Source organism: Phyllobates terribilis, unplaced genomic scaffold (assembly GCF_046119375.1).
Source record: "Phyllobates terribilis strain yellow unplaced genomic scaffold, ASM4611937v1 Scaffold_17__1_contigs__length_24005725, whole genome shotgun sequence".
NCBI lineage: Eukaryota > Metazoa > Chordata > Amphibia > Anura > Dendrobatidae > Phyllobates > Phyllobates terribilis.
The window spans coordinates 12132200-12148826 of NW_027362777.1; the positions used below are offsets into that span (position 1 = coordinate 12132200).

Below are 16627 nucleotides of genomic sequence, written 5' to 3' on the forward strand. Positions count from 1 at the left end.
GATGCTTCCAGTATGTCCGGACGCCGTTGGGACTGCAGGGGGCCCCTGCAACCTTCCAGAGAGCCATGGATCGCATCCTTGCATCCCATAAGAAATATGGCGCAACATACCTGGACGATATTATTATCTTCAGTCCAGACAGGGAGAGTCATCTGGAAAAATTCCAGACCGTGTTTGATGCTCTGAGGAAGGTGGGGTTTTCAATAAACCAGAAGAAATGTGGCATGGAGAAAGAAGAAGCCAAGCACCTTGGATATGTAGTGGGTAGAGGCAAGATAAAACCCCAAATTACTAAAGTAGAAGCAATCCAAAATTGGCATAGACCACTGTCAAAAAAAGCAAGTCAGAGCCTTCCTGGGAATCGTGGGATACTACAGGAAATTCATCCCAAACTTCACCATGAAGGCCGCACCCCTGACTGACCTCCTTAAAGGGACAAAATCAGCCATGGCCAAGTGGACTGCAGAGGAGGAGACGGCCTTTCAAGAGATGAAACTGGCTCTGTGTAGGCAACCGGTCCTGGTTGCCCCAGACTTCAAGAAAGATTTTATACTCCAGACAGATGCTTCAGAGCAGTCCTTTCCCAGGAGATACACGGGGTGGAGTACCCTGTCCTCTACCTGAGTAAAAAGCTGTCCTCCTGCGAGAAAAATAATTTGGTTATAGAGAAGGAATGCTTGGCCATAAAGTCGGCAGTGGACACTTTACGGTACTATCTGTTAGGTCGAAAATTTAGATTAGTATCCGACTATGCCCCAATCGGATGGATGAGGGGTCAACCTCTGGTTTTTAGCCCTACAGGATTTCTACTTCCATGTAGAACATAGAGCATGGAAGCTACATGGTAATGCCCATGCCCTCTCGAGAATCCCCTGTCTGGCAGTAGAAGGTGCCAAGCCCCACGGCATTAGGCAGAGGGGGTAGATATGTAAGGTGGCTAATGGTCGAGTAGTCGATGGGAGGTATGTGTCACAGAGATGGCAGGTCTCTGTGATGTAACCCGGAGTGTTTCTCTAAGGCACACAGCACTAAGATGATTGTTTGGTGCACCTGGGAGCCAGGTTACGGGTGGCTGGGAGAGAATGGGCGGGCCCTGCTACCCACATACCTCACCTCTGGGTGTGGTTAACAGCCTATAAAATGAAGGCTGTTGTTTGGAGGGAGAAGGCCTCCTGTGTATGTTTGTCTTCAGACCAAGCCAGGACACTGGACGCTACCCCAGCTTGTGTGCCACACAGGCCTGGCTGAGCAGAGACCTGCTAAAGACATTTACTTTGTCTGCCTGATCTAAAGGCTATTTGCTTTTCTGTTTGGCTTCTGGGTTTATGAAGCAATAGACTCACATGAACTTTTAAAGGAACATGCCTCCTGTTTTCCTCCCGTTGTGCCCAAGTGAGTAAAACCCCTACAATATGTATAAAGGAAAGGGTATGGTACTCATAGAATGTTTCAATAATCCGCCTCAAAGCGTTTCCCCAACAGGTTCATTAGGAGGCTTGATACAGGGATGATAATTCATGATGTTCAGCATAGTGTGCCTAATAGCCAGGTGTCCATGTTTAAATATCCCACTTCATCCAAAACCCCAGACTAGGAGGCCCATTCCAATTCCTAGAGGTGAATTGGCACAGGTTATACTATACTGCGCCTCCGCTACTTCTCATGAGCAAGAGGTTCGATAATGTCCATCACCTAGTGCGCACGTTCGGAAGTGACGTGCTTTTCGCTGAAACGCCAGATAAACTGATTGCCTCTGCGTCACTCGTACCTGTGACTGCGCGTGCCCATAGTTATAATTCCACGACAGAGCACATCTAGGATCATTGTCCACAAATGCGCATGCCCAGATGTCTGCGTTCCACACCGTAGCACATATGGTATTGGATTGCATTCCACCAACAGAAAAATCCTCTCTCTGAGATCAGTATCATGGGAGACTAAAAACAAGTATTGCACATCCTCCCATCATGCAATAAGCATGTGGATCTACTTTATCACTACAAAAAATATGGGATGGTGGCCCACAGTATATTCCTAAATGGTCAAATTTGACCACTATTGCATAATTAGAAATACACAAGGAACACCACACTTGTTAGTTACTAAACAGTATAAGTGGGATATAACTGTTAAGAAATAATTCTTGTATAGAAGCTCAGATCTCTTGATGAAGTAAAACAATATGTGAACCCCATTCACAGAGAACTGAGTAGCAATGGGTAGAGTATAAAACCCAAAAATGTAATCCAGAATGGGGCTGTATTCATACAAAACAGGCATAGGAAATCTGCTCATTCAGTCCCGTAGGGGCTAGTGAATCCAGTCTGGAAATCCACTCACTTTCCTTTTTGAGGATCCATCTATTGAGATCACCCCCTCTCACATTGGGTTTAACCACCTCAATGATACAAAAGGAGATGTCTCTTGTTTCACCTCAATGTGCACTGTTCATGTGTCTCACTAATGGGGTGTCCCGACCATGGCGTAATTTCGCCCAAATGCCACCCTACACTCCTCCTAGACTGCCTCTTGGTCGTGCATACATAATCTAGGCGGCAGGTGCATGTGGCCATATATAAAAGTCCTGAGGTTTTACAGTTGGAATAATCCCTCTGGAAAAAGGTTTCACCTGTAGAGGAACTCGAGAAAGATTTACATGGTCTCATCCAATTACATATACAACTTTCTACACATCTAAAGAAACCACAGATTCTTCCATCCAGCCATGTCCCCTTGGGTGCAGGTTTTTATAGAAACTATGCACTAAACAGTCCCTAATTGACCAACCCTTTCTAAAAGTTATTGTGGGAGTAGATCCCACAGCACTCTCAGGTCCAGCTCATAAACTGCTGCGCTGGGACGCAGATATCAGCTGCTGGCCTCTGATAGGCCGGCGGCTGCCATTGATATTGCTGTGCAGAGAGCCGGTCTCTGCGCAGCAATACATTGCACTACACCGCTGATGTCGGCGGCTCCTGGACCGGGCCGCGAACATCAAGGGGTCTATGTGCCTGCAGACCGCATGAAGCAGCTGGAGGGGCCGCATGCGGCCCACGGGCCACGTGTTTGAGACCCCTGGTCTAAACTTTTAGCTGAGAAAAATGTGTCCTACTGTAAATTTAGCACTTAAAATAAGCCATGTATGAGGGAGTCGGTGTCATGGAAATTGAGGAGTAGGAGGCGAAGGTTTGGCTTACCGACTCCACAGCCCTGGCTCCCATCCCATACATTCTTGATTGGTACATCCAGGAAAGGCAACTGGTAACAATTAAACTGTATCTATGGATATTGAGTTCCCTGCCAAATTCAATAAATTGTTCACTTGTCCTTGACCAGATGATAAAAATGTTGTCAATATATCTATCCCATGCTCCAATATATGGTTGCCACCACTTATGATCATCCCAGAATATTGTGGTTTCCACCCACCAGCCCAAGAATAGGTTAGCAGATGAGGGGGCACAGAGGCTCCCCATCGCAGTACCCCTGAGCTGGTGGAAGTACTTTCTGTCAAAAAGAAAGAAGTTATGAGTAAGCGTGAATTTTAGAAGATCCTCCATGAAGTCATTATGTCTGCTACACTCTATTGATCTCGATTTCAAGAAACGTCTTACTCCTCTGATACCATCATCATGCGGTATATTACTGTACAAAGCCTCGCTATCTAGTAAGGCCTGCTCCCCTACATGCATGTATACATGCTCGGGGGTCTACATGTAGGGGAGCAGGCAAAGGGAAAACCATTGTCTGGAGGGAGTATTCCAACTGCAGGACCTCAGGCGATACTTTGGGAACATTGTACTGTGTGTGGGGGGATGGTGGTAGTGTAGGAACATTACTCTGTGTGGGGGGCATCATACATATTGCAAAAGGAGCATAATGGGGGAATTACACTGTGTGGGGGCATCATAAATACTGCATAAGGGGCATAATGGGGGCATTACACTGTGTGGGGGCATCATACATACTGCATAAGGGGCATTACACTGTGTGGGGGATCATACATACTGTATAAGGGGATAATGGGGGCATTACACTGTGCGGGGGCATCATACATACTGCATAAGGGGCATAATGGGGGCATTACACTGTGTGGGGGCATAATACATACTACATAAGGGGCATAATGGGGGCATTACACTGTGTGGGGGCATCATACATCCTGCATAAGGGGCATAATGGGGGCATTACACTGTGGGGGGCATCATACATCCTGTCCTGCATAAGGGGCATAATGAGGGCATTACACTGTGTGGGGGGCATGATAGATCCTTCATAAGGGGCATAATGGGGGCATTACACTGTGTGGGGGCATCATACATACTGCATAAGGGGCATTACACTGTGTGGGGGATCATACATACTGTATAAGGGGATAATGGGGGCATTACACTGTGCGGGGGCATCATACATACTGCATAAGGGGCATAATGGGGGCATTACACTGTGTGGGGGCATCATACATCCTGCATAAGGGGCATAATGGGGGCATTACACTGTGGGGGGCATCAAACATCCTGTCCTGCATAAGGGGCATAATGGGAGCATTACACTGTGGGGGCAACATACATACTGCATAAGGGGCATAGGGTGCATTACACTGTGGGGGCAACATACATACTGCATAAGGGGCATAATGGGGGCATTACACTGTGGGGGCAACATACATACTGCATAAGGGGCATAATGGGGGCATTACATTGTGGGGGGCAACATACATACTGCATAAGGGGCATAATGGGGATATTACACTGTGGGGGGCATCATACATCCTGTCCTGCATAAGGGGCATAATGGGGGCATTACACTGTGTGGGGCATCATACATCCTGCATAAGGGGCATAATGGGGGCATTACACTGTGTGGGGGCATCATACATCCTGCATAAGGGACATAATGGGGGCATTACACTGTGGGGGGCATCATACATCCTGTCCTGCATAAGGGGCATAATGGGGGCATTACACTGTGTGGGGGCATCATACATCCTTCATAAGGGGCATAATGGGGCATTACACTGTGTGGGGGCATCATACATCCTGCATATGGGGTATAATGGGGGCATCATACACCCTGCATAAGGGGCATAATGGGGGCATCATACATACTGCATAAGGGGCATAATGGGGGCATTACACTGTGTGGGGGCATCATACATACTGTATAAGGGGCATAATGGGGGCATTACACTGTGGGGGGCATCATACATCCTGTCCTGCATAAGGGGCATAATGGGGGCATTACACTGTATGGGGGCATCATACATCCTGCATAAGGGGCATAATGGGGGCATTACACTGTGTGGGGGCATCATACATACTGTATAAGGGGCATAATGGGGGCATTACACTGTGTGGGGGCATCATACATCCTGCATAAGGGGCATTACACTGTGTGGGGGCATCATACATCCTGCATAAGGGGCATAATGGGGGCATTACACTGTGTGGGGGCATCATACATCCTGCATATGGGGTATAATGGGGGCATTACACTGTATGGGGGATCATACATACTGCATAAGGGGCATAATGGGGGTATTACACTGTGTGGGGGGCATCATACATCCTTCATAAGGGGCATAATGGGGGCATTACACTGTGGGGGGCATCATACATCCTCCATAAGGGGCATAATTGGGGCATTACACTGTGTGGGGGCATCATACATCCTGCATAAGGGGCATAATGGGGGCATTACACTGTGGGGGGCATCATACATTCTGCATAAGGGGCATAATGGGGCATTACACTGTGTGGGGCATCATACATCCTGCATAAGGGGCATAATGGGGGCATTACACTGTGGGAGCATCATACATCCTTCATAAGGGGCATTACACTGTGGGGGGCATCATACATCTTTCATAAGGGGCATTACACTGTGTGGGGGCATCATACATCTTTCATAAGGGGCATTACACTGTGTGGGGGCATCATACATCCAGCATATAGGGCATAATGGGGGCATTACACTGTGTGGGGGCATCATACATCCTGCATAAGGGGCATAATGGGGGCATTACACTGTGGGGGGCATCATACATCCTGTCCTGCATAAGGGGCATAATGGGGGCATTACACTGTGGGGGGCATCATACATCCTGTCCTGCATAAGGGGCATAATGGGGGCATTACACTGTGTGGGGGCATCATACATCCTTCATAAGGGGCATAATGGGGCATTACACTGTGTGGGGGCATCATACATACTGCATAAGGGGCATAATGGGGGCATTACACTGTGTGGGGGCATCATACATCCTGCATATGGGGCATAATGGGGGCATCATACACCCTGCATAAGGGGCATAATGGGGGCATCATACATACTGCATAAGAGGCATAATGGGGGCATTACACTGTGTGGGGGCATCATACATACTGTATAAGGGGCATAATGGGGGCATTACACTGTGGGGGGCATCATACATCCTGTCCTGCATAAGGGGCATAATGGGGGCATTACACTGTATGGGGGCATCATACATCCTGCATAAGGGGCATAATGGGGACATTACACTGTGTGGGGGCATCATACATACTGTATAAGGGGCATAATGGGGGCATTACACTGTGTGGGGGCATCATACATCCTGCATAAGGGGCATTACACTGTGTGGGGGCATCATACATCCTGCATAAGGGGCATAATGGGGGCATTACACTGTGTGTGGGCATCATACATCCTGCATATGGGGTATAATGGGGGCATTACACTGTATGGGGGATCATACATACTGCATAAGGGGCATAATGGGGGTATTACACTGTGTGGGGGGCATCATACATCCTCCATAAGGTTCATAATTGGGGCATTACACTGTGTGGGGGCATCATACATCCTGCATAAGGGGCATAATGGGGGCATTACACTGTGGGGGTGTAGTGCCGGCGTCCCTGCCCTCTGCTAGGCAGGGACGCTGCTCCCCTCACCGCTCTGCCCCGTGCCCGGCGTCCCTCTCCCGCTCTGCTGTCAGCGCGCGCTCCTTCCCGGCGTCCTCCTCCCGCTCTGCTCTCAGCGCGCGCTCCTTCCCGGCCCCTGTGCTTAGGGCGCGCGCCCCTCCTCTTAAAGGGGCCGCGCGCGCCGTCCTAAGGAGTCCCCGGCCAATGGCCGGAGGACTTCATCATATATAAGGCACCTCCTCCAAAATGGAGGTGCCCGAGCAATGTTGTTTGCACCTGTGTCTCACCTGTGCTTCAGCCCTCAGGTCCCGTTGCCAGTTACCTGCCAGTTACCTGTCAGATTCCTGCCTGATTACTTGCTACCTGTCTGCTAGTCTGAGGTCCGACGGTCTGCCTTACTACTCCTGTCAGTCTGTCTAAGGACCAGCCTGCCCGCTCACCTGGGAGCGCTTCTCCGTTACCTGCCTGCTTGCCAGCCCGGAGGCTCCGCTGTCACGTGCTGTGACCACCAGCTACTCCAGACTCTTGCCCGCTCACCTGGGAGCGCTTCTCCGCTACCTGCCTGCTTGCCTGCCCGGAGGCTCCGCTGTCACGTGCTGTGACCACCAGCTACTCCAGACTCTTGCCCGCTCACCTGGGAGCGCTTCTCCGCTACCTGCCTGCTTGCCTGCCCGGAGGCTCCGCTGTCACGTGCTGTGACCACCAGCTATTCCTGAGACTCTTGCCCGCTCACCTGGGAGCGCTTCTCCGTTACCTGCCTGCTTGCCTACCTGGAGGCTCCGCCGTCACGTGCTGTGACCACCTGCTATTCCAGAGACTCTCGCTTGCTCACCTGGGAGCACACATTCTCCATCTGCCTTGCTAGCCTACCTGGAGGTTCAGCCATCACAGGTCGTACCTACCCTTTACCCAGAGACTGCCCCGATCACTTGCCGTGTCCTCCTGCCCGTACACCCAGAGACTGTCCTGGTCACCTCCTGTGACTACCTGCCTGGTCGCCATCCGCTCCCTTACAAGGACCGCCCCCTTGTATTGTAGCCCAGAGGTTCCGCCTCCCAGACCCGTTACAGTTTGCTCGGGCCATGGAACCCGGTGGCACCCAAGCTCCCTCGCTCTCGGACCTCTGTCTTGAACTGTCCCGTCAGAGGTCCCAACAGGAGTCCATCATGGGTCACCTGCGGAATGTCAATACTCGCCTGAACACTCTGTCTGATCCACCAACAACCTCCGCCAGTGCCATATCTTGCAATCCGGCAGCTCCGCTGCCCACTAATACCATGGTATCCTACCCCGGCTTTCTGCACCTCCTCGCTTCGGAGGCGACTCCGTCCAGGCTCGGGGCTTCTTAAATCAGTGCACCCTGCACTTTGAACTTTTGTCCCATCAGTTTAACTCCGACCGGGCCAAAATTGCCTTCATCATGTCCCATCTCACCGGGGAGGCCCTGGCCTGGCTAAATCCTCTATGGGAGAGAGGAGACCCCCTGGTGTCCAACTTGCCTGCTTTTCTCACGGCTTTCCGGAAAGTCTTCGACGAACCCGGACGGAAGACCTCATCTGCATCATCGTTGCTACGCCTCCGTCAGGAGAGTCTCACCGTGGGCCAATATGCCATACGGTTCCGTACCCTTGCCTCGGAGCTGGCCTGGGATAACGACGCTCTGGTTTCCGTCTTCTGGGAGGGTCTGTCCGGCCGTATTAAAGATGAACTTGCCGGTCGGGACATTCCTACCACTCTCGATGACTTAATAACTCTTGCCACCCGGATTGACCTACGGTTCCAGAAGCGTGCCAGAGAGGTCACCCGTGAGAGGAGGTTACCACGTCTAGCTCCTACTTTTCAGAAACCCGTCACTCCTTCTGTCTCTAACCAGGTACACCCTCCTGAGCCTATGCAGGTCGACCAGACCAAGATGGTCAAGACCCGTCAGGACTTACGCCGTGCCGAGGGGACCTGCTTCTACTGTGGCAGTAAGGAGCACCGGATTCATGCCTGCCCGGAGAGGTCGGGAAACGCCTGTGTCTAGGTTCGCTCAGAGAGGTCCACCTAGACAAGAATAAATCCTCTCCATCCCTGCTGTTGTCAGTTTCAATCGTCTACGGGGAGAACCGTTATTTCGAACTAGCCCAACTGGACTCTGGAGCAGCCGGGAATCTTATTTCACAGTCCCTGGTAGAGAAATACCGCATCCCCACCAAACCTCTGGCTGTACCCTTGTCTGTGGCTGCCGTGGATGGGGGGCTCTTACCACGCCCCATCCAACTCATCACCGAATCCATTACTCTGCAGGTGGGAATGCTGCATTCTGAAAGTATCTCCTTTCATGTTCTGCCTGGACTCTCTCACGCCCTCTTGCTAGGTCTGCCTTGGCTCCAGAAACATGCACCCGTGCTTGACTGGCAAACCGGAGAAGTCCTTCGCTGGGGACAAGACTGTCATAAGACCTGCCTGGTTCTCGTCCATCCCGTCCGTCCCTCTCCTACCCCAGCTAATCTACCTGGACTTCCAATTCCTTATTGGTCTTATGCTGATGTCTTTAATAAAAAGGAGGCAGAGACATTACCCCCTCATAGACCATACGACTGTCCCATCGACCTGTTACCCGGTACTACTCCTCCCCGTGGGCGTATTTATCCTTTATCCGCTGCTGAGACCCGGTCGATGTCCGAATATATTGAGGAGAATCTGGCCAGGGGATTCATCCGGAAATCTACCTCCCCGGCGGGAGCAGGCTTCTTTTTCGTCAAAAAGAAGGACGGCTCTCTCCGTCCCTGTATAGACTATAGAGGCCTTAACCAGATCACGGTGAAGAATAAGTACCCCCTTCCGCTCATTCCAGAATTATTTGATCGTCTGAGGGGGGCTAGAATCTTCACCAAACTAGACCTCCGTGGGGCGTACAACCTGGTTCGTATCCGTCAAGGGGATGAATGGAAGACGGCATTCAACACCCGGGACGGCCACTATGAATACCTGGTAATGCCCTTTGGTCTCTGTAACGCTCCTGCCGTCTTTCAAGAGTTGGTCAATGACATCTTCCGGGACCTTCTCTACTCCTGCGTAGTGGTGTACCTGGACGACATCTTGGTCTTCTCTCCGGATCTCCAGACTCACCGGAGGGACGTTCGTCAGGTCCTGCTCAGGCTCAGGCAGAATCACCTCTTCGCTAAATACGAGAAGTGCCTCTTTGAGCAGACCTCGCTTCCGTTTTTGGGCTACATTATTTCTCAGACCGGCCTACGAATGGATCCAGAGAAACTGTCTGCCATCGAGAAATGGCCCCGACCGGAGGGGTTGAAGGCCATTCAGCGGTTCCTGGGCTTCGCCAACTACTACCGCCTCTTCATACCACACTTCTCTTCCCGGACTGCCCCAATTTCCGCGCTCACCCGTAAGGGTACTAATCCCAAAGAGTGGCCGCCCGAAGCAGAAGAAGCCTTTCTTTCCTTAAAACAGGCCTTCTCTTCCGCCCCGGTGCTGCATCGCCCGGACGGCAACAAGCAGTTTTTCCTGGAAGTGGACGCCTCCTCCTCTGGAGCTGGAGCGGTACTTACTCAAAAATCTTCTTCCGGGAGGATGGTAACTTGCGGCTTCTTCTCTAAACTCTTCTCCTCCTCTGAGCGCAATTATTCCATAGGAGATCGAGAGTTATTGGCCATCAAACTGGCATTGGAGGAGTGGCGTTACCTGCTTGAGGGGGCTCTTCACCCGGTAATAATTTACACTGACCACAAGAACTTGGCTTACCTCCAGCATGCCCAGAGACTTAACCCGCGCCAAGCCCGGTGGTCCTTGTTTTTTGCTCGTTTTGATTTTGTCCTTCATTTTCGCCCGGCTGACAAAAACGTCAAGGCGGACGCCTTGTCTCGATCCTTTCTGGTATCTGATCTCGAGGAAGATCCGAAACACATCATCGATCCCGCCAGAGTAATGCAGGTGGCTCCCGTGAGTCTAAATCGTCTCCCTCCCGGAAAGACGTTCGTATCAGTACCTGATCGGGAGAAGATCCTTCACTGGGGTCACTCGTCTAAACTGGCTGGCCACGCTGGTCAGAAGAAGACCCTCCAGCTTATTTCCCGGCACTACTGGTGGCCTACCCTGCACAAGGATGTAATAGACTTTGTTTCTGCCTGTGTGTCCTGCGCCCGCAACAAGGTTCCGAGACATCTGCCAGCCGGTCGCCTCCTTCCGCTCCCAGTACCTGCTGCCCCCTGGCAGCATATTGCAATGGACTTCATAACTGACCTCCCACTCTCTGCCGGTTGTACGGTCATTTGGGTGGTCGCTGACCGCTTCTCCAAGATGGCTCATTTCGTTCCCCTGCCAGGCCTCCCGTCTGCACCCGAGCTAGCTAGAGACTTTATTCGTCACATCTTCCGTCTTCATGGCCTGCCCCTCCACATCGTGTCGGATCGTGGGTACAGTTCACCTCACGCTTCTGGAGAGCCACTTGTAAACTACTAGACGTCACCCTGGACTTCTCTTCCGCTTACCACCCACAGTCCAATGGTCAAGTGGAGCGGATCAATCAGAACCTGACCAGTTACCTCCGGCACTTCGTTAATGCCCACCATTCTGACTGGGTGGATCTCCTACCATGGGCCGAGTTCTCTTACAATAATCACGAGAGCGAATCCTCCTCCAAATCCCCGTTTTTTGTAGTCTTTGGTCAGCATCCTCGGATTCCTTTTCCTGTCTCCACCTCGGTGGACAACCCGGCTGCGGAATCTCTCGTTAGCAAATTTTCCTCCATTTGGGAGAGTACCCGATCCGCACTCCTTCAGTCGTCCGAGCGGATGAAAAGACACGCTGACAAAAAACGCCTGGATCCTCCTCAATTTCGTCCAGGAGATAAGGTCTGGCTCTCATCTAAATATGTTCGACTCAAGATACCCTCTTACAAGTTAGGGCCTCGGTTCATCGGACCTCTGGAGGTCACCAGTCAGATCAACCCGGTGGCCTATAAATTGAAACTCCCGGCCAACTTACGGATCCCTAACTCCTTCCATGTATCTCTCCTCAAACCTGTGGTACTTAACTCTTTTTCCAAGTCTACAGGTACGCCTCCTGCTCCGGTTTCTGCTGAGGACGAGTTTGAGGTAGAGAACATTCTTGCCACCAAAAGGGTAAGAGGAAAGACCTTTTTTCTGGTAGATTGGAAGGGGTTTGGTCCTGAGGAGAGAACGTGGGAGCCCCGGGAGAACATCCATGCCCCTCTCATCCTAGCTAAATTTCTGTCTGGCCTAAAAAAGGGGGGGCCTAAAGGGGGGGGTACTGTAGTGCCGGCGTCCCTGCCCTCTGCTAGGCAGGGACGCTGCTCCCCTCACCGCTCTGCCCCGTGCCCGGCGTCCCTCTCCCGCTCTGCTGTCAGCGCGCGCTCCTTCCCGGCGTCCTCCTCCCGCTCTGCTCTCAGCGCGCGCTCCTTCCCGGCCCCTGTGCTTAGGGCGCGCGCGCTCCCCTCCTCTTAAAGGGGCCGCGCGCGCCGTCCTAAGGAGTCCCCGGCCAATGGCCGGAGGACTTCATCATATATAAGGCACCTCCTCCAAAATGGAGGTGCCCGAGCAATGTTGTTTGCACCTGTGTCTCACCTGTGCTTCAGCCCTCAGGTCCCGTTGCCAGTTACCTGCCAGTTACCTGTCAGATTCCTGCCTGATTACTTGCTACCTGTCTGCTAGTCTGAGGTCCGACGGTCTGCCTTACTACTCCTGTCAGTCTGTCTAAGGACCAGCCTGCCCGCTCACCTGGGAGCGCTTCTCCGTTACCTGCCTGCTTGCCAGCCCGGAGGCTCCGCTGTCACGTGCTGTGACCACCAGCTACTCCAGACTCTTGCCCGCTCACCTGGGAGCGCTTCTCCGCTACCTGCCTGCTTGGAGGCTCCGCTGTCACGTGCTGTGACCACCAGCTATTCCTGAGACTCTTGCCCGCTCACCTGGGAGCGCTTCTCCGTTACCTGCCTGCTTGCCTACCTGGAGGCTCCGCCGTCACGTGCTGTGACCACCTGCTATTCCAGAGACTCTCGCTTGCTCACCTGGGAGCACACATTCTCCATCTGCCTTGCTAGCCTACCTGGAGGTTCAGCCATCACAGGTCGTACCTACCCTTTACCCAGAGACTGCCCCGATCACTTGCCGTGTCCTCCTGCCCGTACACCCAGAGACTGTCCTGGTCACCTCCTGTGACTACCTGCCTGGTCGCCATCCGCTCCCTTACAAGGACCGCCCCCTTGTATTGTAGCCCAGAGGTTCCGCCTCCCAGACCCGTTACAGGGGGGCATCATACATTCTGCATAAGGGGCATAATGGGGCATTACACTGTGTGGGGCATCATACATTCTGCATAAGGGGCATAATGGGGGCATTACACTGTGGGGGGCATCATACATTCTGCATAAGGGGCATAATGGGGCATTACACTGTGTGGGGCATCATACATCCTGCATAAGGGGCATAATGGGGGCATTACACTGTGGGGGGCATCATACATTCTGCATAAGGGGCATAATGGGGCATTACACTGTGTGGGGCATCATACATCCTGCATAAGGGGCATAATGGGGGCATTACACTGTGTGGGGGCATCATACATCCTGCATAAGGGGCATAATGGGGGCATTACACTGTGTGGGGGCATCATACATCCTGCATATGGGGCATAATGGGGGCATCATACACCCTGCATAAGGGGCATAATGGGGGCATCATACATACTGTATAAGGGGCATAATGGGGGCATTACACTGTGGGGGGCATCATACATCCTGTCCTGCATAAGGGGCATAATGGGGGCATTACACTGTATGGGGGCATCATACATCCTGCATAAGGGGCATAATGGGGACATTACACTGTGTGGGGGCATCATACATACTGTATAAGGGGCATAATGGGGGCATTACACTGTGTGGGGGCATCATACATCCTGCATAAGGGGCATTACACTGTGTGGGGGCATCATACATCCTGCATAAGGGGCATAATGGGGGCATTACACTGTGTGTGGGCATCATACATCCTGCATATGGGGTATAATGGGGGCATTACACTGTATGGGGGATCATACATACTGCATAAGGGGCATAATGGGGGTATTACACTGTGTGGGGGGCATCATACATCCTCCATAAGGGGCATAATTGGGGCATTACACTGTGTGGGGGCATCATACATCCTGCATAAGGGGCATAATGGGGGCATTACACTGTGGGGGGCATCACACATTCTGCATAAGGGGCATAATGGGGCATTACACTGTGTGGGGCATCATACATTCTGCATAAGGGGCATAATGGGGGCATTACACTGTGGGGGGCATCATACATTCTGCATAAGGGGCATAATACTGTGTGGGGCATCATACATCCTGCATAAGGGGCATAATGGGGGCATTACACTGTGGGGGGCATCATACATTCTGCATAAGGGGCATAATGGGGCATTACACTGTGTGGGGCATCATACATCCTGCATAAGGGGCATAATGGGGGCATTACACTGTGTGGGGGCATCATACATCCTGCATAAGGGGCATAATGGGGGCATTACACTGTGGGGCCAGTAAAGGGGTCCTGTACTATGAGAACAATATGTTTCCTCCCTTCCTGTCTCCATAGTTGGGTCGTATGTATCTATTACAGGAAACAGAACAAAAACCTTATGATTCTTATAAAGGGGCAACACAAGACCCCAAAAGAGTCTCCGTGCTGAAGGGGTTAATGCCCCCTGCGCCCAGTAATGGGGTCTCCACATACCTCCACCTGCAGAGCCGCCACCACATATATGGCTGCTCTGTGCGCACAGGACCTGTGATGAGGTCACAGGAGGGGAGGAGTCAGGGGTCACATGATCAGGGGCCTCAGTGGGTGCAGGACTCTGCTGTGCTGGTTGTCATGGTGCTGGATGAGCTGAAGTTTATGTGTGGGGTCAGGAGGGGTTTACAGTGTGGATGTAGCAGAGCCGCGTGTGTACGAGGTGTACGGAGCAGAGCCGTGTGTACGAGGTGTACGGAGCGGAGCCGCCTGTGTACGAGGTGTACGGAGCAGAGCCGTGTGTGTACGAGGTGTACGGAGCGGAGCCGCGTGTGTACGAGGTGTACGGAGCGGAGCCGCCTGTGTACGAGGTGTACGGAGCGGAGCCGCCTGTGTACGAGGTGTACGGAGCGGAGCCGCGTGTGTACGAGGTGTACGGAGCGGAGCCGGGTGTGTACGAGGCGTACGGAGCGGAGCCGGGTGTGTACGAGGCGTACGGAGCGGAGCCGCGTGTGTACGAGGCGTACGGAGCGGAGCCGGGCGTGTACGAGGCCTACGGAGCGGAGCCGGGCGTGTACGAGGCGTACGGAGCGGAGCCGGGCGTGTACGAGGCGTACGGAGCGGAGCCGCGCGTGTACGAGGCGTACGGAGCGGAGCCGCGCGTGTACGAGGTGTACGGAGCGGAGCCGCGCGTGTACGAGGTGTACGGAGCGGAGCCGTGTGTGTACGAGGTGTACGGAGCGGAGCCGTGTGTGTACGAGGTGTACGGAACGGAGCCGTGTGTGTACGAGGTGTACGGAACAGAGCCGTGTGTGTACGCGGTGTACGGAGCGGAGCCGGGTGTGTACGAGGTGTACGGAGCGGAGCCGGGCGTGTACGAGGCGTGCGGAGCGGATGCTGCCCCTCTCCAGGAGCGGTCACAGCAGCACGGCATGAGACGTTCTTGTACTACACGGACTGTCCTGACAGAACACAGCTCGTCAGGACATAGCCCCGACCTCCAGCGACAGCCGGACAGTCCCATTGGATCGGGGACGGTTGGGAGGTTTCTGTATATAAGTTGTGTGTGATAATTGTAGAATTATTAATGTCTTAGCATAAAAGGATGGACCTGAGTGTTTGTGCCGGGGTCCACATGCATGGAGGGGTTGAGGCGGTGCTGGCTGTATTATGCAGACGGCATCTGCCTGTAACAGTAGTAATCAGAAACTACTAGAAACTCTGCACCAAAATGAAGCAAATCCTTATTCTGGGAGCTTCGCCTTGTACGTAACACCCCGGATCCGGTACAAGCCGGGCAGATGTTCTCATTCATGTCATTTTCTGCTTAAGGTTCTGCGGTTTTCTGGCAACTATAAAAAAGAAAAAGCGTAAAACAATATTTGTTTCTGCTACATTGACATAAGTACAATCTTTCATAACATATAAATCTATTACACGTCGGGTCAATGCTGTAAAGGACAGTAAAGTGCCAGGGTTGTGGTTGTGGTTTTTGGGGTCACTCTACTTCCCTCCCAAAAATACAATCAGAAACTTGTAACTACTGATCTCTCCACAAGAAGAAGCCGACAACTCCATCAATGGGATCATTTTATAAAATTAGGTCTTCGCAAGATGAAAATGGTCTCACAAACCACATTTTTTTTTTAAATGTTCATAAAAAAAAAACAAAGAAACAAAAATAATAACCTTACTTTGATTTTTCCCCCATTTTTCAATACTTTATGTGGTAAATTGAATGTTGTCATTCCAAAGAACAACTAGTCCCACAAAACACAAGCCCTCCGTCTGTTAATGAAAAAACAAAGTTATATTTTTTGGGAAAAAGGGGAGGAAAAAAACAAAAAATTGGTCTTGTCAGAATAATGTAATTGCTATATATATATATTTTTTTAAAACTGAATAATTTTACCCAAAAATTGTGATCTCTTATAATATTATCATTCTTGATGCGAGATTAATCATTAGTCTGTAAATA

General features: G+C 51.8%; 1 protein-coding gene across 1 annotated transcript in view; it reads right to left on the minus strand.

Moving 5' to 3' along the window:
* Positions 1-14713, minus strand: part of LOC141176225 (uncharacterized) — a 40881-nt gene extending 26168 nt beyond the window's left edge. Inside the window, exon 1 of the mRNA XM_073660210.1 lies at positions 14653-14713. The gene's annotated coding sequence lies outside the window, so the exon portion shown is untranslated. The remainder of the gene's footprint in view (positions 1-14652) is intronic.
* Between the last annotated feature and the right edge of the window lie 1914 nt (positions 14714-16627).